The 25,499-nt window shown below is 42.2% G+C and overlaps 1 protein-coding gene across 1 annotated transcript in view; it reads left to right on the forward strand.

The window, feature by feature from the left end:
* Positions 1 to 13,679: 13,679 nt before the first annotated feature.
* The window catches only part of LOC120060394 (syntaxin-binding protein 6-like), a 98,761-nt gene continuing 86,941 nt past the window's right edge, over positions 13,680 to 25,499 (forward strand). The window contains exon 1 of the mRNA XM_039009683.1: positions 13,680 to 13,945. The gene's annotated coding sequence lies outside the window, so the exon portion shown is untranslated. The remainder of the gene's footprint in view (positions 13,946 to 25,499) is intronic.

Raw genomic sequence — 25,499 nt, forward strand, 5'->3', positions numbered from 1 at the left:
CCTGGTGGCTGCAGTGTCTTGGCACCCTGTAGGGTGAGGTGGGGTGTGACTCAGACAGGTGACAGAGGTGCGGGTGGTGGGGGGATACTCAGGAGGTGTGTCATAGGTATAGACGGTTGGATTTATTCTGTCTCTTTGGATTATACATATGTGATCGTAGCTACATTATCTGAGAGAAAATGTTAACATACACATCACAGTGCAGTTTCGAAAACAAAATGGGTAGCATAGTCTAGTCATGTTCATGGAATCGCAGAGATGTCTGAGCATGTAGGATTATTTATGGTGACATTCAGTATCCCTCTATGTGAATAGAACTAAGTGCTTGTCCACTCGTCTCCACCCTCAGTCCTGTCCTGAGGTCAGATGAGGTGTTACTGGTGTAGCTCTGGGTACAATGAAATCTACAGGAACATCCTGCCTTCAAAAAGATGTCAAAATGACAATCGGGATAAAACGAGGCATTCTTCTGCAGTAGCATTTACACAGTAAAGTACTATTCAAAGCACCCTTATTTTTTATCAGGAGTAGTGGTTCAGCCATGTATATCTGCATGGAGGATGTCACTCAACCAACTAAAGCTGTGTGTGTATGCTCAGTGTGCTTTTGTGTCAGTACCTCATCTCACAGCCAGCCGCATCCTTTCCCCATGTTCCCTTCCCTGGGTCTTCTCCAGAGGGAATATTCCCATTGTGTGTGATGCTAAATGGGAAGTGGGGAAGTGCCTGTCCTCAACCAGTCGCCACTCCACCTAGTGTCACAGAATTCCTATGACCTCATGGTACAACAGGGTGACGTCCACCAAGATAGGAGCAGAAGGAGTAGAACTCTTCAAAGAAAATCCACTCCGTTGAGTTTGAATAGAATTACATTGAGTTTCAACTGATTTAATTAAATGACACACATTAGACACGGAGGGTATCTGACACCACCTGTAACTACTGAAGTGCCAGCTGTCTTCCACAGTTAATTTCTAAGAAGCATATTTCCTCGTCTTCCTCATACCTAGTTAAGGTAATGGAACTGAGGGTTGATTCATTTTAACTTGATTGGTTGAATGAGGATTTTTATTTGTTAGGGGGGGTGCAACTCAATATTAGGAAGGTGTTCCTAATGTTTGGTATACTCTGTGTGTGTGTGTGTGTGTGTGTGTGTGTGTGTGTGCGCACACATTCATCCTCATCGAGAGTGATGTTTAAAATGTGTGCACTGCTTACATTTCCTCATGACTGCATCAAAAGGCCAACTATTTGGCAGGCGACTCTATACTCCCAGTCTATCGGAAAAGTGAATGTTACACATTGGAATAGTGTAATGCCGTCCAGGAAAGCAGAGCATAATAGGCAATAAACCAATGGGAAATTACAAACAGTCATTCTCTGGAGCTGGATATTAATTTATTTCAGGACTAATGCATCTTCCCATACTGGGGAAACATGTTTGTCTTTGTGTTCAGATGCTGCCTTAGTAAATAGAGTGATTGCTTTCTGGAGAATGGATGTATTATGCCCATCTTGTAGTATTTCTCCTTGCCTGTAGAGGGTACTGATTTCCACTGAGGTGCTATGGGGCGCACATGGTTAAGGTACATTAGTGCACGCACATCAAATCCTGTCAAGTCAATCATTAAACACTTAACTTGTACTGAACTTCCTCAGCCTTGTTTGATTAGAAAGGACCATTGTTACGCACCAATGTACAGATGTCAGTGATGGACCTGTTGGCTGGGGCCAGGGCATGCGCCTTAAGTGTGAAGCTTGTACGTCATAAAGACTTAGATCATGTGCCAAAGGGTGTCCTCTCTGATGAGGTCACATGGTAAGATGGTGTTTATAGAGATGAGCTGTGTCTGTAATGGGAGCCAACAAAGTTTGTATAATTTGCGGCAAGTCGTTACTTTCACACAGACATGCACACTGGTGAACACCCCTCTACACACTCCCAAAGGATATTGCAAAAACTTTTCTTTGGATCAAATTCTAACTAAATTTTACAAAATAATCACATTTTAAATATAATTTCCCTTGGTAAACATTTTATAATCTCTCTAGTTGTGTTTACAGTCAGAACCTCTCAAGGTATAATCCTCTCTCCCAGGGCAGGTTGCAGCTTCAGGCATTCTGACTCAAAATTGGCTCATTTGCATTACCGTCGCCCCCGAAAGCCTCTTTAATTCAGTACAATCTTGTTTCTCACACGAGCTAATACAGTCTGGAGCATTGACCTTATTTCAGAACATGGGAAACGGGTGTGAGGATCAACAATGAGACTCAGGCCATGCAGGTCCCAGCACCCCTAAGGGGTTTGTGGGGTTTGGAGCTGTGCTCCATTGACATAGGCCTACATTACATGTTGTGTAAGAGCTGTAAAAAACAACATCAATCTCAACACTAAACCACTGAGAACGGTAGCCAAGGGAGGAATACAAATGTATGCAAATGAATTACGTACAGTAGCCTATTTCGTTATGTTTGGAAGAAACAGCCATGTTGTCAGAGACGTCTCAGCGAGATCTCTCTTAATTGTGTGTTGCCAAATGACATCACCTCAACACAATTCATTATAAATGTATTATTATCAATGATCTTGTCCTTGACAGATCACTGACAGGAGTCACCCACCCCCTGGGTCCAAATCTACCCTCTTCTACGTCAGCTCATCCGTTTCCAAGTATCTATTGATTACTTATCTGCTGCTTCACATCTCTAACACCCCCCACCATAGAAACGTAATAGGCAATAAGCTCCGTCTCCACCATTCATCCCCGGGATCCGGCAGCCTACGTGTCTCCACATTAGCCCTCTGCAGTATAGATATGAGAACTTCCCGATGTGACACACTCACTCTGACTGTAATAAAGCCCAAATTGGACTTTGGAAAATAGAATTGGATCCTCAGCTGCTTGTCATACCCAGGGGCTGTCTGGCCATTGATTGACTAAATTAGCTGGCCGGCTGACGGTTATCTGACAGCAAAACAATAAAGAGTCAGCACTGATTGGGTTACTGCCTGCTGGGGACATGGGGAGACAAGGGTGGGACGTGTTGAAGATGAGGTCTCTGCAGTTGATACAGGGACAGCAGAGGAGAAGCTATCATATGAACTGCAGTGTATATGTAAAGATAGTGCAGTCTTCTAAGGATCTCATTCGTCCCAGACCGTGATAATGGATTGGTTCTTGTTAGCAGAGTGCGTTTGTGCTGATAAGTGAGGCGGTGTGAAATGTTCTGATGAAGAAAGACCCAAGCTATACTCTAGGTTCTATATTGGCTGTATAAACTATAACTAATGCCCAGTTTTTTTTTCTTGGTCAGGGTCCTAGTGATGACTAATGGTGGATGCATCACAGCCCATTTAGCTAGCACTGCATGAATATGGAGTATTACTGAATATGATCTGATACAGGGATTCCTCTGAAATTCCTGCTTTCACGTCTAAGTTAAGCTGCCTTTAGGCAAAGAGTGAGATGAAATGTTTTCTCAGTGTTAGCACAATGCACTTCATATTGTCACATACACTGGAGAGGTTAAGTGCAATGTGTTGTTTTACCGGGTCAGTCATAGCAGTACAGCACCACTGGAGCAAATCAGGGTTAAGAGCCTTGCTCGGGCCTCCCGGGGTGGCGCAGTGGTCTAAGGCACTGAATCGCAGTGCTAGCTGTGCCACCAGAGATTCTGGGTTCGAGCTCAGGCTCTGTCACAGCCGGCCGCGACCGGGAGGCCCATGGCCGGGCGCAGTGCACGCTGACCAGGTCGCCAGGTGTACGGTGTTTCGTCCGACACATTGGTGCGGCTGGCTTCCGGGTTGGATGTGCATTGTGTCAAGAAGCAGTGCGGTTGGGTTGTGTTATGGGGAGCGCATGGCTCTCGACCTTCGCCTCTCCCGAGTCCGTACGGGAGTTGCAGCGATGAGACAAGACTAACTACTACCAATTGGATTCCACGAAAATGGGGTATATAAAAAATAAAAAAATAAAAAATATCCTTGCTCAAGGGCATATCGACAGATTTTCACATAGTCAGCTCGGGTATTTGAACCAGCGATCTTTTGGTTACTGGCCTAGTACTCTAACCGCTAGGCTACCTACCGCCCTACTACAAGTACTATTTGTTTTGACCAGAAATCCATTACTTGTGACTGCTTGAAAGCCCTTAATTGATTCATACTTATTGTCAAAGTCTAATCAAAGTGATTTTGTAGAGTTTATATAGAAAATTAAAATGCTGTAAATGTCTTTTCAATTATATTTTCCTGCTGAAATGGCTGCTCAGGGAAGTCTCCATATAAAAAGGCACTGGCAACATGTAAAGCTTCCTTCCAGTTTAACATCAGTTCTAGAGTGCATCGTTGGCGGCCCACTATTTAGTATATAATTGCTCTGCAATACATGTCAATTCTCCCTTATGTGTTTATTGTGATAATGTTCAAACTCATTTATGAGTTTATATTGGAGCGCAGATTCTTCTTCTTGCTGATAAATATTATATAACATACTGGGATATCCAGCACCTGCACAAAACAAGGATATGTTTGTGTACAGTCTACTCTTTCTTCCTGGTGTATACCACAGGCTAGGCTGTAGTGTAGAGTGGATCTGCTTTCACCTTGTGATTGAAAGGTCATTGAACAATCCTAGTCACGTGACACATTGTTCAACAGCAAAGAAAGTCTTTCTAAAGACGAACCGTTATGCCTGACCGAGCCGCATCAAGGAAGTAGTAGTTGTAATTATAAAGCTTACTGCACCTTCACTCTAAACATTGTTTCATTGTTTTCTTTAGAAATGTACAGTCGTATGACCATAGTGAATCTGATCCTATTCGGAATGCTCAACAGAGCTTAATTACTTCCGCTTGTGTGGAGCATTGTGCTAGAATAAAGTATGATTAGGTATTAAACTGAGATACACTCGAGCAGAGAAACTTAATTGAACAAGGAAATCGGGAGACATAAAGCAGAACACAAGAAAAGTTAGGTTATTTATAATGCGAGTCAGGTCACGACCCAACTGTGTGACTAAAATAAGTGGTTTGGCTATGGGTGACGTGTCACAGAAATTCAACCTGCCTCTCCTGTCTAAAGTCAAAGGGTTGTGAGATGAACGACGATTAGTGTTTGACTTCACACAAACCTACTCGAATTGGAACAAAATCATTTGGGTATGCACTGTCCCCACTTGCGTCAATATGTCCACTATTGGTGCGGTCTGCCCAACGCATCACCGGGGGCACACTGCCTGCCCTCCAGGACACCTACAGAACCCGATGTCACTGGAAGGCCAAAAAGATCATCTAGGACATCTACCACCCGAGCCACGGCCTGTTCACCCCGCTACCATCCAGAAGGCGAGGTCAGCAGAGGTGCATCAAAGCTGGGACAGAGAGACTGAAAAACAGCTTCTATCTGTTAAATAGCCATCATTTGCCGGCTACAACCCGGTTACTCAACCAAGCATCTTAGAGGCTGCTGCCCCATATACATAGACATGGAATCACTGGTCACTATAATAATGAAACACTAGTCACTTGAATAATGTTTACATAATGCTTTACTCATCTCATATGTATATACTGTATTCTATTCTACTGTATTTTAGTCAATGCTACTTCGACATTGCTCATCCTAATATTTATACATTTTCTTAATACACAAATCTAAAGTAAAATAAATGAATTATGTTGTGAATTGTAAGATATTACTGCACTGTTGGAGCTAGGAACACAAGCATTTCGCTACACCGGCGAATAACATCTGCTAAATATGTGTATGTGACCAATAACATTTGTTTGATTTGAAATGTTGAAAACTAAGATAAGATTTATCAAGAGCCAGTAAATCACTCTGATGAAAGAATATAAAACATGCTCTCTGTTGTTTGATTTACTCCCACTGTTTGGTTCAAGGAGATACACAACCAAACACATACGCTAGAAGTGAAGCCTTGTCCTCCTCTATAAACTATACACATGTATATTAATCTTACATGCAGATCTCATGCCCTGCTTTCCCATCCATCAGATAATAAAAGACCAATTCTCTCCTACATTTCTCACGTAATCCTATTTCACTGTAATGACCAGGGTATGAACTCTTCAACATACTGATTTGAATAAACAAGCCACATGAATGCCCTGTTTGAATGGAGCGTTTGATCAGTCAGAGGAAGGGAAGGGGGATACCTAGTCAGTTGCACAACTGAATGCATTCAACCGAAAAGTGTCTTCCGCATTTAACCCAACCCCTCTGAATCAGAGGAGGCAGCCATCTGGCCGCATGGGGAGAGGAGAAGCGGCCCGCGCTAGGAGAAGAGCAGAGGGTCCGGCCTTGCCGTTCTGCTCCCCTCCCCTCTCGTCCCCCTGTTTACACTATTCTCTACACAGGGACTGGGGCGCCTTGTTCTCACTCCCTCCTCTCCTGGAGCCCAGCTCCAGCTCCACCACAGTGATGTCATGGGCAGGAATGATGTTTATGTGTTCCAATGTGAGGAGTGTGTGTGAGGTGTGTGTGTGTGTGAGGAGTGTGTGTTGCAAGGGTTGGAAGGGGTGAAAGCAGCCCTCAGGGTGATGGAACTCAAGGAGAGGGAGTGCTAGGGTCTGCAATACTGCTCCTCAACCAATCAAAGTTATATTAGATAGATGGATACATGTTTGGACACACCTACTCATTCTAGGGTTTTTCTCAATTTTTATTATTTTCTACATTGTAGAGTAATAGTGAAGACATCAACACTATGAAATAACATACGGAATCATGTAGTAACCAAAAAAGTGTTAAACAAATTAAAATAGATTTTAGATTCTTCAAAGTAGCCACCCTTTGCCTTGATGACAGCTTTGCACACTCTTGGCATTCTCTCAACCAGCTTCACCTGGAATGCTTTTCCAACAGTCTTGAAGGAGTTCCCACATATGCTGAGCACTTGTTGGCTGCTTTTCCTTCAATCTGCGGTCCAACTCATCCCAAACCATCTCAATTGGATTGAGGTCGGGTGATTGTGGAGGCCAGGTCATCTGATGCAGTACTCCTTCACTCTCCTTCTTGGTCAAATAGCCCTTACACAACCTGGAGGTGTGTTGGGTTATTGTCCTGTTGAAAAACAAATGTTAGTCCCACTAAGCGCATACCAGATAGGATGTCTTATCGCTACAAAATGCTGTGTGCTGTCAGAATGCTGTGAACTCTGTGAAGTATTTATTTGGCATACAATTTCTGGTAACACCAATGAACTTATCCTCTGCAGCAGAGGTAACTCTGGGTCTTCTTTTCCTGTGGCGGTCCTCATGAGAGCCAGTTTCATCATAGTGCTTGATGGTTTTTGCGACTGCACTTGAAGAAACTTTCAAAGTTCTTGAAATTTTCAAGATTGACTGACCTTCATGTCTTAAAGTAATGATGGACTGTCGTGTCTCTTTGCTTATTTGGCTGTTCTTGCCATAATATGGACTTGATATTTTACCAAATAGGGCTATCTTCTGTATACCACCCCTACCTTGTCACAACACAACTGATTGGCTCAAACACATTAAGAAGGAAAGAAATTCCACAAATAAAATTTTAACAAGGTATACCTGTTCATTGAAATGCATTCCAGGTGACTACCTCATGAAGCTGAGATGGCAAGAGTGTGCAAAGCTTTCATCAAGGGTGGCTACTTTGAAGAATCTCAAATATATTTTGTTTTGATAAACACTTTTTTGGTTGCTACATGATTCCATATGTGTTATTTCACAAAATAAAGAAAACCCTTGAATGAGTAGGTGTGACCAAACTTTTGACAGGCACTGTAGATAGATACATGGGTAGATAACAACCATAAAAAAAGTGTTCCACCCATCTGACACGCCCACATAGCCTCTTCTGCCCAACTGAAGATGTGGCATCTGTCTGGTCTCTGTGGTGTGGGAGTGGTGTACGAAACACCTATTTACAAGATCTTACAGAATTGAGCAATAACTACTCTCTGTTTTTCCACTTATTGAGCAATCCTTTCCTGCAGTTTGAGAGGTGAGTTGAGCCTTTGTAACCTTGACTCAGTTTTATGCTGAATGTTTTGTTTCTTTCATCGTCTCCGCTTCTCAAATTCCCAGTCTCTCCTCAGAGACACACAGCTGCCCAAATTCCCAGACAAGCCGGCAGGAAATACCTGATGGCCCTCTCTAACCCCCTGGATTCTCTCTCTCTCACCCTCTCTGTTTCTCTCTCTCTCACACAAACACGCACACACACACATTCCACATGGAACTACTGAAGAGGAAATATGACTCATTAGTTTGAGTCTGTTTGTCAGAGTGGGGTACCGTAGAGACGGTAATGCTACTATATCCCTGCCTCCACCTTGTCCTGTCCCAGTTGGCTCAGGGTAAGAGCAGCAAACTGCTACCATACAACATAGAGGTTCAAATTTACTAGCAATAATAAAGCCCCAGTAAATCACATTGCAGAGGTACGGAAAAAAAGTATGTCCCAGAAGAGTCCCAAGAATCACAGTCAAAATGTCAATTCTTTCAACGAACGCTCTCCACATGTTGAACTAGATGCTTGCATGGTTCGAGATACTGAAAACACAACACAGAACTTCACAAACTATTGGAAATTGGTCCAGAGGAAGCTTTGACGGCCAGAGAAAGAGTTCTAGTTCTATGACTGCCAACATAATCTACTGTATATCTAGGACTATCAGTGCTTGTGCTTAGGGAATTTTATACTGATCTCCAAATGACTCATATTCATGGAGCAATTAATCTGACCTTACCCCTAATTCTCCAGAATGGTGGATTCATGCCAGTGGTTGATGTTATGATCAAGTTAACAGGACTACAAAGAGTGTAGTGTTTGCTGAAAAGCAGGGAAGCAATGGCTGGTGCAGTACTTTCTGCAACAAGAAAATTGGTGATAGATAGCGAGAGGATTTATAATCTCTTATTCAAAAATCATGGATCACCATTGTCATAGCCACATCCAAGTGTCCCAATAATGTCCAAATAGTCTTCAATGATTTCCTTTTGCTAGTTTATTTTCCTCGTGACCAGTCATGAAAGGAGAAAAGGAGGAGAACCTTTTTAAAACTACTGAGACACATATTAAACCTGTTCTCCCTGTCTTTGGTGTATTAAAGAGAAACTCTGCCAGGACAAGAGTTAGAGGTCTCTAAAGAAACTGGATGACTCGCACTCAACCAAGCAGAAAACTGGACACACACACACAGCACACTCAGGGTCTGATTAATGCAGGGGCTTACCGGGGCTGAAGCACCTGGGCCCAGGCCCATGGGGGGCCCAAGAGGCAGCAGCACAGAAAAAAATAATCGAAAAAGTCTCAAAAAAAAAAAAAGGAAATAAATACAGTATATATTAAATATACAGTATAGATTATATATATATGTATATATATATATATATTTACTGCAACTGCCAACCACAATGAGTGTGGATAGCCTGCTGCTGCCTGCTGCTATGCTAATTGTCAGATGGGGAGGAGAGGAGGTAGGGGGTCCACATGGATAAGTGGGTGGCCCTGCCTTGATTGGGTAACTGATTCATAAAAAAATGAAGATAAACTGCATAACAAATAAATGTGACTGGTCAATTGTGTCATTCAGGGGCTGGGCCCCCCAAAAATACATATACAAATAACATACTTTTTTTGCCAACCACAGGAATGTTCTCAATGTTCAAAATACACCAGAGAGCATAATTTACCCACAGAGGATCAATAGTTTATAAAAATAATTACTGTGGATCACAGGAGGTTGGTGGCACCTTAATTGGGGAGAATGGGCTGATGGTAATGACTGGAGTGGAACCAGTGGAATGGTATCAAATACCTCAAACACATGGTTTCCAGGTGTTTGATGCCATTCCATTTGCTCCGTTCCAGACATTATTATGAGCAGTGGATGAAGTTTTATCACAAGCACATACATGTATTTGCCAAAATAAAGGAAACACCAACATAAAGTGTCTTAAAAGAGTGTTAGGCCACCACAAGCTGCTAGAACAGCTTCAATGCGCCTCGGCATAGATTCTACAAGTGGACCTAAACAATACCAGGAAAATGCACCTCACACCATAACATATACTTTGTATCCCTCATTTATTCAAGTGTTTCCTTTATTTTGGCAGTTAATGGTATACAGTTGAAGTCGGAAGTTTACATACACTTAGGTTGGAGTCATTAAAACTCGTTTTTCAACCACTCCACAAATTTCTTGTTAACAAACTATAGTTTTGGCAAGTCGGTTAGGACATCTACTTTGTGCGTGACACAAGTCAGTTTTCCAACAATTGTTTACAGACTGATTATTTCACTTATAATTCAATGTATCACAGTTCCAGTGGGTCAGAAGTTTACATACACTAAATTCACTGTGCCTTTAAACAGCTTGGAAAATTCTAGAAAATTATGTTGTGGCTTTAGAAGCTTCTGATAGGCTAATTGACATATTTTGAGTCAATTGGAGGTGTACATGTGGATGTATTTCAAGGCCTACCTTCAAACTCAGTGCCTCTTTGCTTGACATCATGGGAAAATCAAAAGACATCAGGCAAGACCTCAGAAAAAAAATTGTAGACCTCCACAAGTCTGGTTCATCCCTGGGAGCAATTTCCAAACGCCTGAAGGTACCACGTTCATTTGTACAAACAATAGTACGCAAGAATAAACACCATGGGACCACGCAGTCGTCATAACGCTCAGGAAGGAGACGCGTTCTGTCTCCTAGAGATGAACGTACTTTGGTGCGAAAAGTGCAAATCAATCCCAGAACAACAGCAAAGGACCTTGTGAAGATGCTGGAGGAAACAGGTACAAAAGTATCTATATCTACAGTAAAAAGAGTCCTATATCGACATAATCTGAAAGACCGCTCAGCAAGGAAGAAGCCAGACTACGGTTTGCAACTGCACATGGGGACAAAGACCTCACTTTTTGGAGAAATGTCCTCTGGTCTGATGAAACAAAAATATAACTGTTTGGCCATAATGACCATCGTTATGTTTGGAGGAAAAGCCGTTTGCAAGCAGAAGAACAACATCCCAACTGTGAAGCATGGGGGTGGCAGCATCATGTTGTGGGGGTGCTTTACTGCGGGAGGGACTGGTGCACCTCACAAAATAGATGGCATCATGAGGAAGGAAAATTATGTGGAAGGAAAATTATGTGGATATATTGAAGCAACATCTCAAGACATCAGTCAGGAAGTTAAAGCTTGGTCGCAAATTGGTCTTCCAAATGGACAATGACCCCAAGCATACTTCCAAAGTTGTGGCAAAATGGCTTAAGGACAACAAATTCAAGGTATTGGAGTGGCCATCACAAAGCCCTGACCTCAATCCCATAGAAAATTTGTGGGCAGAACTGAAAAAGCGTGTGCGAGCAAGGAGGCCTACAAACCTGACTCTGTTACACCAGCTCTGTCAGGAGGAATGGGCCAAAATTCACCCAACTTATTGTGGGAAGCTTGTGGAAGGCTACCTGTAACGTTTGACCCAAGTTAAACAATTTAAAGGCAATGCTACCAAATGCTAATTGAGTGGATGTAAACTTCTGACCCACTGCGAATGTGATGAAAGAAATACAAGCTGAAATAAATCATTCTCTCTACTATTATTCTGACATTTCACATTCTTAAAATAAAGTGGGGATCTAACTGACCTAACTGACCTAAAACAGTTTTTTTTTACGAGGATTAAATATCAGTAATTGTGAAAAACTGAGCTTATATGTATTGGCTAAGGTGTATGTAAACTTCCAACTTCAACTGTACCTACAGTCGTGAGTCCGCAGTTTGGGCAGCATGTGTGCAAAATATACAGCTTGTGGCCATAGACATATAATCCATAGAAGGGTTTTGGAGCCTCTTATCCGTGCAATTTGACTGTTAAACTCATGGGTAAACTAGCAGTGGGTGCCAGTCCTGACTTGAATGGGAACTGCCATCTATGGATTATATTTCTATGGTTGGTTGCAGTTGTAGGTTTGCTTTTTGCAGATTTCAAAACACAATCGCTGAAAAAAAAATTAGTTTGAAAAGCAAATGCCTACTCTTGTCTGTAGAACAAATATAACGTTTTTTCAGGGCCTCCCGAGTGTCACAGCGGTCTAAGGCACTGCATCGCAGTGCTTGAGGCGTCACTGCAGACCTGGGTTCAATCTCAGGCTGTGTCACAACCAGCCGTGACTGGGTAGTCGCATAGGGCGGCGCACAATTGTTCCAGCGTCGTCTGGGTTAGGGGAGGGTTTGGCTGGGGGTGGCTTTACTTGGCTCATCGCGCTCTAGCGACTCCTTGTGGCGGGCCGGGCACCTGCAGGCTAACTTCAGTCATCAGTTGAACGGTGTTTCCTCCGGCACATTGGTGTAGATTTGGTAGGTCATATTTCGGAGAACGCATGACTTGACCTTTGCCTCTCCTGAGCCCGTTGGGGAGTTGCAGCAATGAGACAAGATCGTAATTGGGGAGAAAAAGGGGGTAAAATACAAAAAAAAAGAGAAACGATTTTTTCTCAACAACTTGCACATTTTTGTGAACAGCAGCAGTGTTCTTCAAAGTAGCTCATCTTGAGATAAGCTATTACCACAACAAGCACATCGGCCATCACCATGAGTAGCCTATGGCTTCATCTTCATCATTAGTAGCTTACTGTAGCCTATAATATATATATTTCCTCCTAATATTGTACAATCTATGTGTCATTTTATTGGCCTGGGCTATTGTTGGTTTGAAGTCAAGACCAGTTTAATCTCAGTTTGTCAGTGTCAGAGTAGCCACTCATTTCAGTCATTTGTGTGGTATTAAAAAACATTCAACTAATGTCTTCCATCATGTAAATGAGGTGGAATTGCATGAAATGCATTTTTAAAAGGCAGATTTATTTTCAGACCCTGCCCCCCAAAAAATCCCATGGGTGGAAATCCTTTAAATCCTCTGCTCAACTGTAGCCTATTCCACATCGCAAATGTTATTATGGGTTTATTATAAAGAGGCTTTTTCTTCATCAGTTAATTTACCACTCATCGAATTGCATCTTGGTGCATGGAGTTGTTTGCAGAAAATTATGGTCTGGGAGGCGCAAAAAAAAAAAAAAAAGCCCTGGTGCCTATGATTTCTTAAACCGGCCCTGGGCACACTGTGGGAATTCCTATGGAACACCACACTGTTGGCATGGCTATGGGAATGAACACACTAGCAGGCAGGGTGGCAACAGCTGGCATTTGGGGAGAGCAGGCATGTGGTGTGTACATTGACAACATGTATTTAGCCTAATAGGCTACCAGTCAATTAGTGCAGAACTTTGTGCAGTTAATCAAGGAAATATACATACTGTACGTTTCCAAGCAATAATTCCAGGCAATTAAATGAAGTGTTGCAAATATTGGTTTCATGAAAGTTTATAGCCAACAATTGAAAAACAACTTTGGTTGGCCTACCAAAAGAGAGATTGAATGCATTATCATGGATGCATAGGCCTATTCAAGGCCAATATTTAAGATTTGATATCAAGCAAAGTAAGAAAATATAGAAGGACAACAACTATAAATCCTTCTCATTCGAAGGAAAACAACTATAAATCATGGCAAACATACTTGTTATTTTGGAGGAGTGCTTTTGAGAGTCAAATCAAATCCAGATTGCATTTACGTAGCGCTTACTCCACGTGACTGGCGGTTTGGAAACCTTGCTGTGAGAACCTGCTACTGCTTTTCCATCGAGACAGCAGTTGTGGCGCGCTAGTAGTCTAGCTCTGCGAGAGTTTGAGGCGCTCTGTCTTTCTTTGAAATACGACTGTTGAACGAAATTAGGCTACTTCTATGTCAAAAACGACATGCTACCTTTAACTTTGATTAAATAACAGGAACGACTTTGCAAGTGAAAGTTCATGGACTCACGGTGATATCTTTTGAGGCTTTGACGCTTGAACCACACGTGAAACAGTCGCCTAACAAGAAGTGAGTTACTTTTATATTTACTGTTCTGTTTACTCTCGGTTTTTCATATTATGAAAATGTTATATACACATAATAGCAAGTTCAAATTGTGTGATGAGTTAGTTATCTACGTTTGTACTGGACTTTCGTTCAACTATTAACATTAGAGCGCAGAGTCCTGTTTGTGTCACTCTGTCTTCACGGTGCCTGTAGCAAGATTCAGCTAAATATCTCCTAGAAGTTGTTACTGTTAAAGGCACTTCATTAGTTTACGACCTATTGTACACGTCAAAACATTAATTCAATGATTATTCAGGATTTGAAGACTTACATCTTGTAAAATGCATGCAAATCAAATCATTTAAGTATTTGGGGCTGAAGTCTGACACCAAGTTAATTTCAATGCTACACTGTCTAAGTAAAGTTTGTTCAAATTGTACAGAACATTCGACTATTGCAAAATATGGCTTTCAAAGGCATGCCACTCACAGTACACCGCAACCACGCCGCCTAATTTTGAAGTCTGATTTTCCCATGCTCATAATTTTCAAACTGAGACTATGGTGTTTTGAACACTAGCCAGACATTGTTCAAACTTCAAATAGCCCCCGATCTGATTTCAGGGAGGCTTTTGTCACAAGCTTCATAGAATGGCAAATATTTCATTTATGCTCCTAATAATAATGCATCCTGCTAGTTTCATATAAGGATGCTTTATTGCAAGAGCTATATTTTCATAACCTGAAGCTCATTATTATGTGCTCATCTGTATATTAAGACATTAACTGTGGGTTGAACTTAATATAAAATGTCAGTCAGGCTCAGGGGAGAACGACTGACCCCTCTCATTGAAGCCACGACGTTCAAGGCCGACCACGGTACTGCAGGCATTCTTTGCAGAAAACCGGATCTCCCATTTTATAGGGAATGGGGAAATGGCCATTTTATATTACACCTGATGTATGTCCTTGAACCGATTATTCTTAAATCGCACACAGAACAAGTTATAAGAATCATTTAGTAGCTATTGGCAGCCTGCAGTACCCCGGTCGGCATTCTGCTTGACATACTCAATGAGAGGGGGCAGTACTGAGCTAGCCTGCAACGTCAATAAATCTCCCACATGAAACGACATTTTAAGACTTCCTTGGCTTCAAATGCACTATTTAGTGTTCTCATAGGAACGAATTGTATCACGTGATCGATAGCTTTTTCCATTCATAAATAGTCATTGGTCAGGCTATTGAGAAAGTCATTAATATACGTGGGATTTGATTTGTTTGAATACCACACCCAGCAATAAGGAAAAGTCACATGAGTATCATTGATCATATGTTTGTTTGACTTTTATGGTTTATAAAAACCCAGGATGTCCTGTTCATATGAAGCTATTGTTGAAAGCAGTAACCTAATGGAAGGCGGTTTTCCATGAGAAAAAACTAAATATTTACCAGGCTAATGGCCCGATACTATTGTGTATGTGTAACAATGCAATGCTCAGACAGCTGAGAAATGGGGGTAGTACTTGACTTCAGTTCTCTCACACACCTGCACAGAGAGAGAGAGAGCGAGAGAGAACATTTTCCACATGTTCACTTTAATAAATACAATCGTGTACCACGTGATCCTATGGAACATTACAAGAAGGAGAATGTAAAACACAGCCAAAAACATGGCTTGCTGAATCTATGGAACATATGTTCTGAAGTGCTGTGTTTTGAAGCACTTGTGGAAACCGTATCATTTTGCAGGGCTACTGGCCCTACTCCAAAACCATATCAAAGCAATTAATTGGTTATTAGTTCATGCAGATGTGCATGTTGCTGTAACCTTGCTAACCTACAATATTACTCTGTCATAACTTAGTGGCTATCATATTGGACTTGAGTAATATCAAAAACCTCTTAATTTGATGTCATTGCAAAGCAATTAGGCTAGCCCCAAATGTATTATGTAACAAGTCTAACAACATGTCCGTTTTGTTACTAGGGTAATTACAGTAGCCTTCAGGGTTACTCAAATGGCATGAGTGGAAGGTAATGTAAGGTGTGAACCCACTAAAATCAGGCTGTTACTAATCATTTTCCTCTGAACATTGTTATTTTTCCCAGTTCCATAGTGTTTAGGCAAGCTACAATGCTGAGCTTGAGTTTGTATTGGAGCCAAAGTGTGGAAAAAGCCATTTGGAAAATGCAATACATTTAAGCTGGGTGGTAATTGCTCATTGCAGATAAATCCTATCTCTGTATTGCCAAGTCTCTGACAGGTTGGGGCCATGAGGGGCTGCTGCTTCCACCTTATTCACCTCATCTCTTGCTCTCCTTAATACTACTTCTTATCTCCTAGCTGTTGACCAACCCAATTAACTCCAAATGCACACCACACTCCCATGAAGTATTTAATTGCAACATTTAGGCTGCTCGAGTACACCATGAAAGATAGGCTATTGGAAATGATTAGACTATCTAACATATTACACATGGTGTGATGATTTTGACTGGTTTTTCTCTGAATATCCACTGCCATGCTTGCTGGAAGGGAAAGTGGAGACACTCCTTTTTTGTGCAATGAGAAGATAGCCGAACTAACGAGGCCAGTTTCCTGTCTTCAGTGGCTCATATAATGGAGAGTGGAACAAAAACAATCCTTGCTAGTTTCCGATGAAGCTTCAACATGGGAACACACTGTCCCATCCCACCACTTGGCTGGAGGATGCACACATGAAATGACATCACTAGCCAAGTGTGTATGGGCAAACAGCCTTAACACACTTTATACAAATTACAAAGCATATTCATGCAAAACCAATACAGCTAAGGGAATGTTCAGTGAAACTTAAATAACAGGTTTCCAATTTGTCATACTTCAGCTAGTTTGGATCTTTGTTTGTTTTACAGGTAAGGAGGATCTATTGACACTATGTAACTTTGCTTGTAATACTTGCAGTGCATTTGGAAAGTATTCAGACCCCTTCCCTTTTCCCACATTGTTACGTTACAGCCTTATTCTAAAATCGATTAAATACATTTCTTTCCTCATCAACCTACTCACAGTACCCCATAATGACAAAGCGAAAACAGGTTTTTAGAAATTTTAACAAATTAAAAACATATCTTATTTACATAAGTATTCAGACCCTTTGCTATGAGACTCGAAATTGGGCTCAGGTGCATCCTGTTTCCATTTTTCATCCTTGAGATGTTTTTACAACTTGATTGGAGTCCACCTCTGGTAAATTCAATTGATTGGACATGATTTGCAAAGCCACACACACCTGTCAATATAAGGTCCCACAGTTGATTGTGCATGTCAGAGCAAAAAACAAGCCATGAGGTGGAAGGAATTGTCCATGGAGCTCCGAGACAAGATTGTGTTGAGGCACCGATCTATGGACGGGGTACCAAAACATTTCTGCAGCATCAAAGGTCCCCAAGAAGACAGTGGCCTCCATTCTGAAATGGAAGAAGTTTGGAACCACCAAGACTCTTCCTAGAGCTGGCCGCCCGGCCAAACTGAGCAATTGAGGTTGAAGGGCCTTGGTCAGTGAGGTGACCAAAAACCTGATGGTTATTCTGACAGATCTCCAGAGTTCCTCTACTGAGATGGTTGTCTTTCTTGAAGGTTCTCCCATCTCTGCAGCGCTCCACCAATAGGCCTTTATGGTAGAGTGGCCAGACGGAAACCACATTCAAATGTTTTGACATGATTTAGAAATAAACACACCTATCAATATAAGGTCCCACAGTTGACAGTGCATGTCAGAGCAGAAACTATACCGTGAAGTCCAAGGAACTGTCCGTAGATCTCAGAGATATAATTGTCATGAGGCATATATCTGGGGAAATGTATAAAACATTTTTAGTGTTGAAAGTTTCCAAGAACACAGCGGGAAATGGAGAAAATATGGAACTAACCAGACTCTGCCTAGAGCTTGGCTGACCAACTAAACTGAGCAACTAGGCAAGAATGCCCTGTGTCAGGGAGGTGACCAACAACCCAATGACCACGCTGACAGAACTAAAGAGTTCATTGGCTAAGATGGGAGAACCTGCCAAAAGGACAACAGTCTCTACAGCACTTCACCAAGCTGTCCTTTATGGGAGAGGGGCCAGATGGAAGCCATTCCTGAGAAAAAGGCTCATGAAAGCATGCCTGGAATTTGCAAAAAGGCACGTGAAAGATTCTGTGGTCTGATGAGACAAATGTAACTATTTGGCCTGAATGCAAAGTGTAATGTCTGGAGGAAACCAGAAACAGCTCATCACCCATCTAACACCATCCCTACCGTGACGCACGGTGGTGCATCCCCACAGCATCATGCTATGGGGATGCTTTTCAGCAGCAGGGACTGGGAGACTGGTAAGGATAGAGGGAACATGGCGCCAAATACAGGCAAATGCTTAATGAGAACCTGCTAAAGAGTGTAAACAACCTTTGACTGGGGGTGCGATTTACATTCCAACAAGACAATGACCCCAAGCATACAGCCAAAGCAACGCTGGAATGGCTTCAGAACAAGAATGTGAAAGTCCTTGAGTGGCCCAGACTTCAATCCCATTGAAATTCTGTGGAAAGACTTGAAGATTGCTGTTCACCATCACTTCCCATCTAACTTAACAAAGCTTGAAAATCTGCAAGGAAGAATGAGAAAAAATCCACAAATCCAGATTTGCAAAGCTGATACAGACATACAAAACACGACTCAACTGTAATAGTTACACATTTCTAAAAACATGTTTTCACTTTGTCATTGTGTGTGTATGTGTGAGAGAGAACCTATTCAAGCTGTAACACAACATAATGTGGAATAAGTCAAGGACTTTCTGAAGGCACTTCAATAGAATGAATAGAACGCATTCAAGTCAATGATGGCATAATGGGTGGACTGGCAGCCATTGCGAGTGTACCCATTAGAGCAAAGCAGGAAGTGTACCCATCAATATGTGCTATGATTTTGTTGATTCAACTCCATTGACATTACGAAAAATCCATTGCATGAGCCATATCAGTTAACATCATTTGAATTAACATTCTACATTGGCATGGAGAAGATTGCATCATAATATCAAGCAGCTATTGCGAGTGTACCCGTAAGATAACCAGTCAAATTGCCAGGGTTAGAGGTTCAAAGTCCATTATATTCATTGTTTGCTACAATACCTTGCTTGTTTCAGCAAGGGGCAAACATTTTTAGCCCGTTAAGAGTCCATATTATTGCCTCCCGAGTGGCGCAGTGGTCTAAGGCATTGCATCGTAGTGCTTGAGGCGTCACTACACACCCGGGTTCGATCCCAGGCTGTGTCACAACCGGCTGTGACTGTGAGTCCCATAGGGCGGTGCACAATTGGCCCAGCATCGTCCAGGTTAGGGTAGGGTTTGGCTGGGGAGGCATTACTTTGCTCATTGTGCTCTAGCGACTTCCGGTCGTCAGTTGAATGGTGTTTTCTCCGACACATTGGTGCAGCTGGCTTCCAGGTGTAAAGAAGCGTGGTTTGGCGTGTCATGTTTCGGAGGACGCGTGACTCGACCTTCATCTCCCCCGAGCTCGTTGGGGAGCTGCAGCAATGAGAAAAGATTGTAATTGGATATCACGAAAAAGGGGGTAAAAAATGAGTCCATATTATTGCAGAAACGGAGTCAACCGCACAAATGCGGTCTTCGTTAGCTGTTCGTTCCAAACGGTTATGACTGTTATTTTCATGACGCTCTTCATCCATAACCGTCGGTTACACGATTATACGGTAATTGTGCCAGTCCTACTACACTGTGCCAGTATTTCCTTACTGCTCATGTTAAGAGGAGTAGGCTTACTAAAAAATGCCCTGACCCAAACCAATTTAAGATTTGTACTGTTTCTCACCTCACGTGATAGTTTTATGTGGAACTATGCCACTAATGTTTTCAGTGAATGTGTTCTTCTGCAATGTATTTCTCACCTTAGGCCTAGATCCTTCAATAAATATAGCATAAAGAATGTTGTCACGTCGTTTTTTAAAACATTGTGCAGACAGTGACACCATTGTGCAATCTCTCTGCTGTAAGTAATACTCTGGAACAATTTTCACGCACCTGTTGTGGAACATTTCAAGTTAATGTAGGTCTATCTTCTACATACTGCATCCATTTCAAGCACAGTGTTTTACCTGCCAAATGCTATGCAACTGTATTCCTTTAGAAATAAATAGTATTTTCCCTATATGAATATTCTGATTCCTCCCTCTGAAAGACAGCTGTTTTAGAGCGGGCTCCCTCTCATCATCCTTCCTGCATTCTACTCTGTTAGAGGCCCACCCTCTACAAACTCACACTCGAGCAGAGCTGAAGAGTAGCTGTTATTCCTGTTGAGTGTGGAGCGTTCTCTAAGGAATGTGAATGGAAGATAAGCCCCAGGAATGTGATTTCCCCTGCTTATCACCATCTCACTGGCTCGATCTGCAAACTGCCATCTGAAAACAACACTGGATGTGGCACAAAGAAAGTTAAACATAACACCTTGGCATCACACCAGGCATGGTGCTCCAACTGTGGGTTGGTTAGTGCACAGATTAGAGTTGGGCCGTATTTGGGTGGATTTTCATACCGTTTTTGTACCATACCGCACAAAACAATTCAGGCAACAGGGATCTTGATCCAGAAGGGGATTGAAGATTGAATGTCTGTAGTCTGGTACCAGTCTTTGCCACTATCTCATTGCCAAAGAGACTGGCCTTTCAGCAGTCTCAATGTTCAATATGCAGCTGGATTTAAGGCGGAGTTGCTCGTTGGTTGTTGGAAATAACATGAATATGTTAACCTGTGAGGGTTATCAACTCATCAGTTCTCCTCGATCATTAATGATTGAATGTTCATATTTGAAGATGACAGAAAGGCCAGTTTCTTTGGCAATGACAAGGAGTGGTAAGGAGTGGAATGTTAGCTAAAGAGACTCGTACTTAGGCTAGAATGTCTCTGCTGTAACCAAAAAGCTTGATCTAGCCACTTAGCTAGCAAGTTAGCAAAACAAATGCATAACTGGAGCCCTGAGCTGTGTGTATATACTTTATTTGACACACCTTATATTTCTTGTAGTTATACTTAATTTATAGTCATAAGCATTGCAATATCATACCGTCTGTATTTCAAAATACCCCAGTATAAATGGTATATCGCCCAAGCCTATTTCAAATCCTCCCTTTTCTGAAGGATTCTTCAAAGGGTTGTTAAACCCTAACCTTTCTCCATTAACTGTAAATGTCAGAGGAAAGTAGCTGTAACAACAGCATTCCAAATTTCTCACTATACCAAAGATTAATCATAAACAATCAGGAATCAGTTGTTTCTTGATTTTTCTGGTTGTTTTTTAAATCAGTGTTTGGCAATTCTGGAAGATGTCAAACTAATTGAACTGGCTTTGTGGTAGCCTCCGCTTTTGCAAATCCTGCACCTGTCCTATTGTTGTGAAGCTCTCTCAGCCTGGCTGTTGTGCCAGAATTCTATTGGCCTGTGTAAAGAAGTAAGCAGGGAAAGGAGTGGTGGGGAGTGCTGAAAGTTTTGGCTGTGGGCTAAAGCGAAGCACCCTTACTCAAGAGGCCTCTGGAGAGCCGTGAGCTCTGGCTGAACAGATTTCACGTTAACACGCTAAGCAAAAGGAGAGACTGCATCCGGCACCGACCCCTCCTTTCACCGCTTGGCGAGGTACAGTGAATTAAGTGTTTCTGGGAAGGGAGGGATTGTCACTGGAAAATGGGGTGACAGACATGGTTACAACGCAAGTCTCGTTTTCAGTGTCGTAAAGTACTTAAGTAAAAATACTTTAAAGTACTAAAGTATTTTTGGGGGGTATCTGTACTTTACTATTTATTTTTTACAACTTTTACTTCACTACATTCCTTAAGAAAATAATACATTTCCAAAAGTACTCATATTTTGAATGCTTAGCAGGATAGGAAAATGGTCCAATTCACACACACTTATCAAGATAACATCCCTGGTCATCCCTACTGCCTCAACAGCCATCACTAACATAGAGAGTCTGCTGCCAACATATGGACTCAAATCTCTGGCCACTTAAATAAACAGACTTAATAAAGGTATCACTAGTCACTTTAAATAACGGCACTTTAATGTTTACATATCCTACATAACTCATCTCATATGTATATACTTTATTCTACACCATCTACTGCATCTTGCCTATGCCGCCCGCATGCCATCGCTCATCCATATATTTATATGTACATATTCTTATTCATCCCTTTACATTTGTGTGTATAAGGTCGTTGTTGTGAATTTGTTAGATTACTTGTTAGATTTTACTGCATAGTCGGAACTAGAAGCACAAGCATTTCGCTACACTCACATTAACATCTGCTAACCATGTGTATGTGACCAATACAATTTGATTTGATCTGGCGGACTCACTAAACACAAATGTTTTGTTTGTAAATTAGTGTTGGAGTGTGCCCCTCGCTATTCATGTATGTATGTTATTTTTATATATATATATATATATATATATAAAATGGTGCCTTCTGGTTTGCTTAATATAGGACTTAAAAATGATCATTATATTATAGCAATTATGTTTACTTAAGTATATTTAAAACCAAATACTTTTAGACTTTTACTCAATTAGTATTTAACTGAGTGTCTTTCACTTTTACTTGAGTCATTTTCTGTTAACATGTATTTACTTTTTCTATAGTATGACAATTGGGTACTTTTTCCACAGCTGGTTTTCACCATTGCCAGGCAGTGTCGGAATGTGAGGCTGATGTAATTCAAACCATCACTGAAAAGTGAAATCCACCCTCAATCTCCAAGGTCCTCCCTTCCATCCCTCACGCTTCAGTTGCCCACCTGAGGCAGGATATAGACTCCCCACTGTCTGCCGACAGCTTTGGGAGACACAGGGAGCCTTCTCTCTCAGCTGGAGGATGGTAGTGGATCGGTAGGGACACCCAGGATTAGGGCTACTATCTCTATCCCTCTCTCGCTCTCTCTATGCCTCTATACCCCCTTCTTTTTAAAAATTTTTTTTATCCCATTTTCTCCCCAATTTTCGTGGTATCCAATCGCTAGTAATTACTATCTTGTCTCATCGCTACAACTCCCGTACGGGCTCGGGAGAGACGAAGGTCGAAAGCCATGCGTCCTCCGAAGCACAACCCAACCAAGCCGCACTGCTTCTTAACACAGCGCTCCTCCAACCCGGAAGCCAGCCGCACCAATGTGTCGGAGGAAACACCGTGTACCTGGCCCCCTTGGTTAGCGCGCACTGCGCCCGGCCCGCCACAGGAGTCGCTGGAGCGCGATGAGACAAGGATATCCCTACCGGCCAAACCCTCCCTAACCCGGACGACGCTATGCCAATTGTGCGTCGCCCCACGGACCTCCCGGTCGCGGCCGGCTGCGACAGAGCCTGGGCGCGAACCCAGAGCACTGCGATGCAGTGCCCTAGACCACTGCGCCACCCGGGAGGCTATACCCCCTTCTTAAGGTGACAGTAGGACCATTGACATTTGACGTTCAGGTTTACTTGTGTCTTCATATGATTTGTGTTTGAGGCCATCTCTCAAAAGAAAATCGAAGTTTTGATATGTTTTATTCATACGCGTAGGTGCATAATGAAGCGTATTATTCCCACTATTATTAATTTCATTTAAGTTCTGAATTACTAGAGAATCATTTGTACAGAGATTGGTGGGCACCACTGGGCTGAAATGGTGGAAGAACAAAGTGTTTCTGTTTTTTATAGGAAACTGAACAAGGCCCTATCTGTCTGTGTCATTTAAGATTAGGTAGGACTAGGGTTGCACATATTTGGGAATATTCAGAGGTGGAAACTTTCCGTGGGAATTAACGGGAATACATGGGAATAAATATTAATACCATTTAAATGTAGATGTTTTTTGCATTGGATATATTTACCATATCATATGGAGACATAAACCTTTTACCTAATCATAAGTAGACATAATTGCAAATGATTAAATCCTTCCACTAGAAATGAACAAACTATTTTAGTTATGAATTGAACATTAATTAAATGAGTTGATTCTTCACATCGGATTATTTCACCGAACAACAAAAGGGAATATTGAATGATCCCCAATGATCCATCCCATCTCCCAAAAACGTTTTCAACATACATCTGTAAAATGATAGTCTAGAAACTAAAGCTTTGGTTGTCTTCCTCTCAGGCTTCCATGTCTTCTCCCTGGACCTCAATGTCCACCTCTTGAACATCAGTCTCTGAGGCCTCATCTTCACTGTCACTTTCCAACCTTGTTGAGGATGGCTCGTTGTCATGCTCAAAAAGCCTCAAATTTGCCCGGGTGGCCACCAATTTTTCAACCCTTGTATTGGTCAGCCTGTTGCGTGCTTTGGTGTGTTCCCAAACAAGGGCCAGTTGCGCTCTGAGGCGGCTGATGTTGGTGGGATTTGGAGGATGATGGAGGCAACGGGAAAGAGCCTCAGATCCACAAAGTCCCTTCCACCAGGTTGCTGATGAGATATGTTGGCACGACTGCCATATTGCATCCATCCTAAAGCCCTTGACTGGAAGTGTACTTCGCCAGACTGCAAGAACCTTGCCCTCATCCAGGCCAAGGTGGCGAGACACGGTAGTGATGACACCATAGGCCTTGTCGATCTCTGCACCAGACAGGATGCTCTTGATTTGATTTGATTTGCCAGCATACTTGGGGTCCAACATGTACGCTGCGGTGTGTATGGGCTTCAGGCAGAAGTCTTCACGCTTTTTGATGTATTTCAGAACTGCAGTTTCCTCTGCTTGGAGCAACAGTGAAGTGGGCAAGGTAGTATGGATTTCTTCTCTTACATCTGCAAGCAGTCTGAACTTCAGACAGGATGGCATTGTCTCCCTCAATCTGTGCAATGGCTACTGCTATAGGTTTCAGGAGTTTCAGGCTGCTTATCACTCTCTCCCAAAATACATCATCCAGGAGGATCCTCTTGATGGGGCTGTCCATAACGGCAGACTGTGATATGGCCATTTCTTGGAGAGACTCCTTCCCTCCAGGAGACTGTCAAACATGATGACAACACCACCCCAACTGGTGTTGCTGGGCAGCTTCAATGTGGTGCTCTTATTCTTCTCACTCTGCTTGGTGAGGTAGATTGTGGTATAACTTGATGACCCTTCACATACCTAACCATTTCCTTGGCTCTCTTGTAGAGTGTATCCATTGTTTTCAGTGCCATGGTGTCCTTGAGGAGCAGATTCAATGCACGAGCAGCACAGCCAATGGGTGTGATGTGAGGGTAGGACTCCTCCACTTTAGACTAAGCAGCCACCATGTTTGCAGCATTGTCTGTCACCAGTGCAAGTACCTTGTGGTCCAAGGTCATTGATGACTGCCTTCAGCTCATCTGCAATGTTGCTTTTTCTTCTACATTAGCTGCAGTGAAATGTCTCCACATATCAGATTGTGCCCGTGGCATTTTCTTGTAAAGATTAGTTAAGCAGTTAGATTAAACAACTCATTTTGTAAGATGTTTTAAAATGAAACGTGAATGGAAACCGGTGAATTAACACTCCTCAGTTAGCAGGCTCAAGCAAGCTAAAACCCAC

Source organism: Salvelinus namaycush, chromosome 15 (assembly GCF_016432855.1).
Source record: "Salvelinus namaycush isolate Seneca chromosome 15, SaNama_1.0, whole genome shotgun sequence".
Classification (NCBI taxonomy): domain Eukaryota; kingdom Metazoa; phylum Chordata; class Actinopteri; order Salmoniformes; family Salmonidae; genus Salvelinus; species Salvelinus namaycush.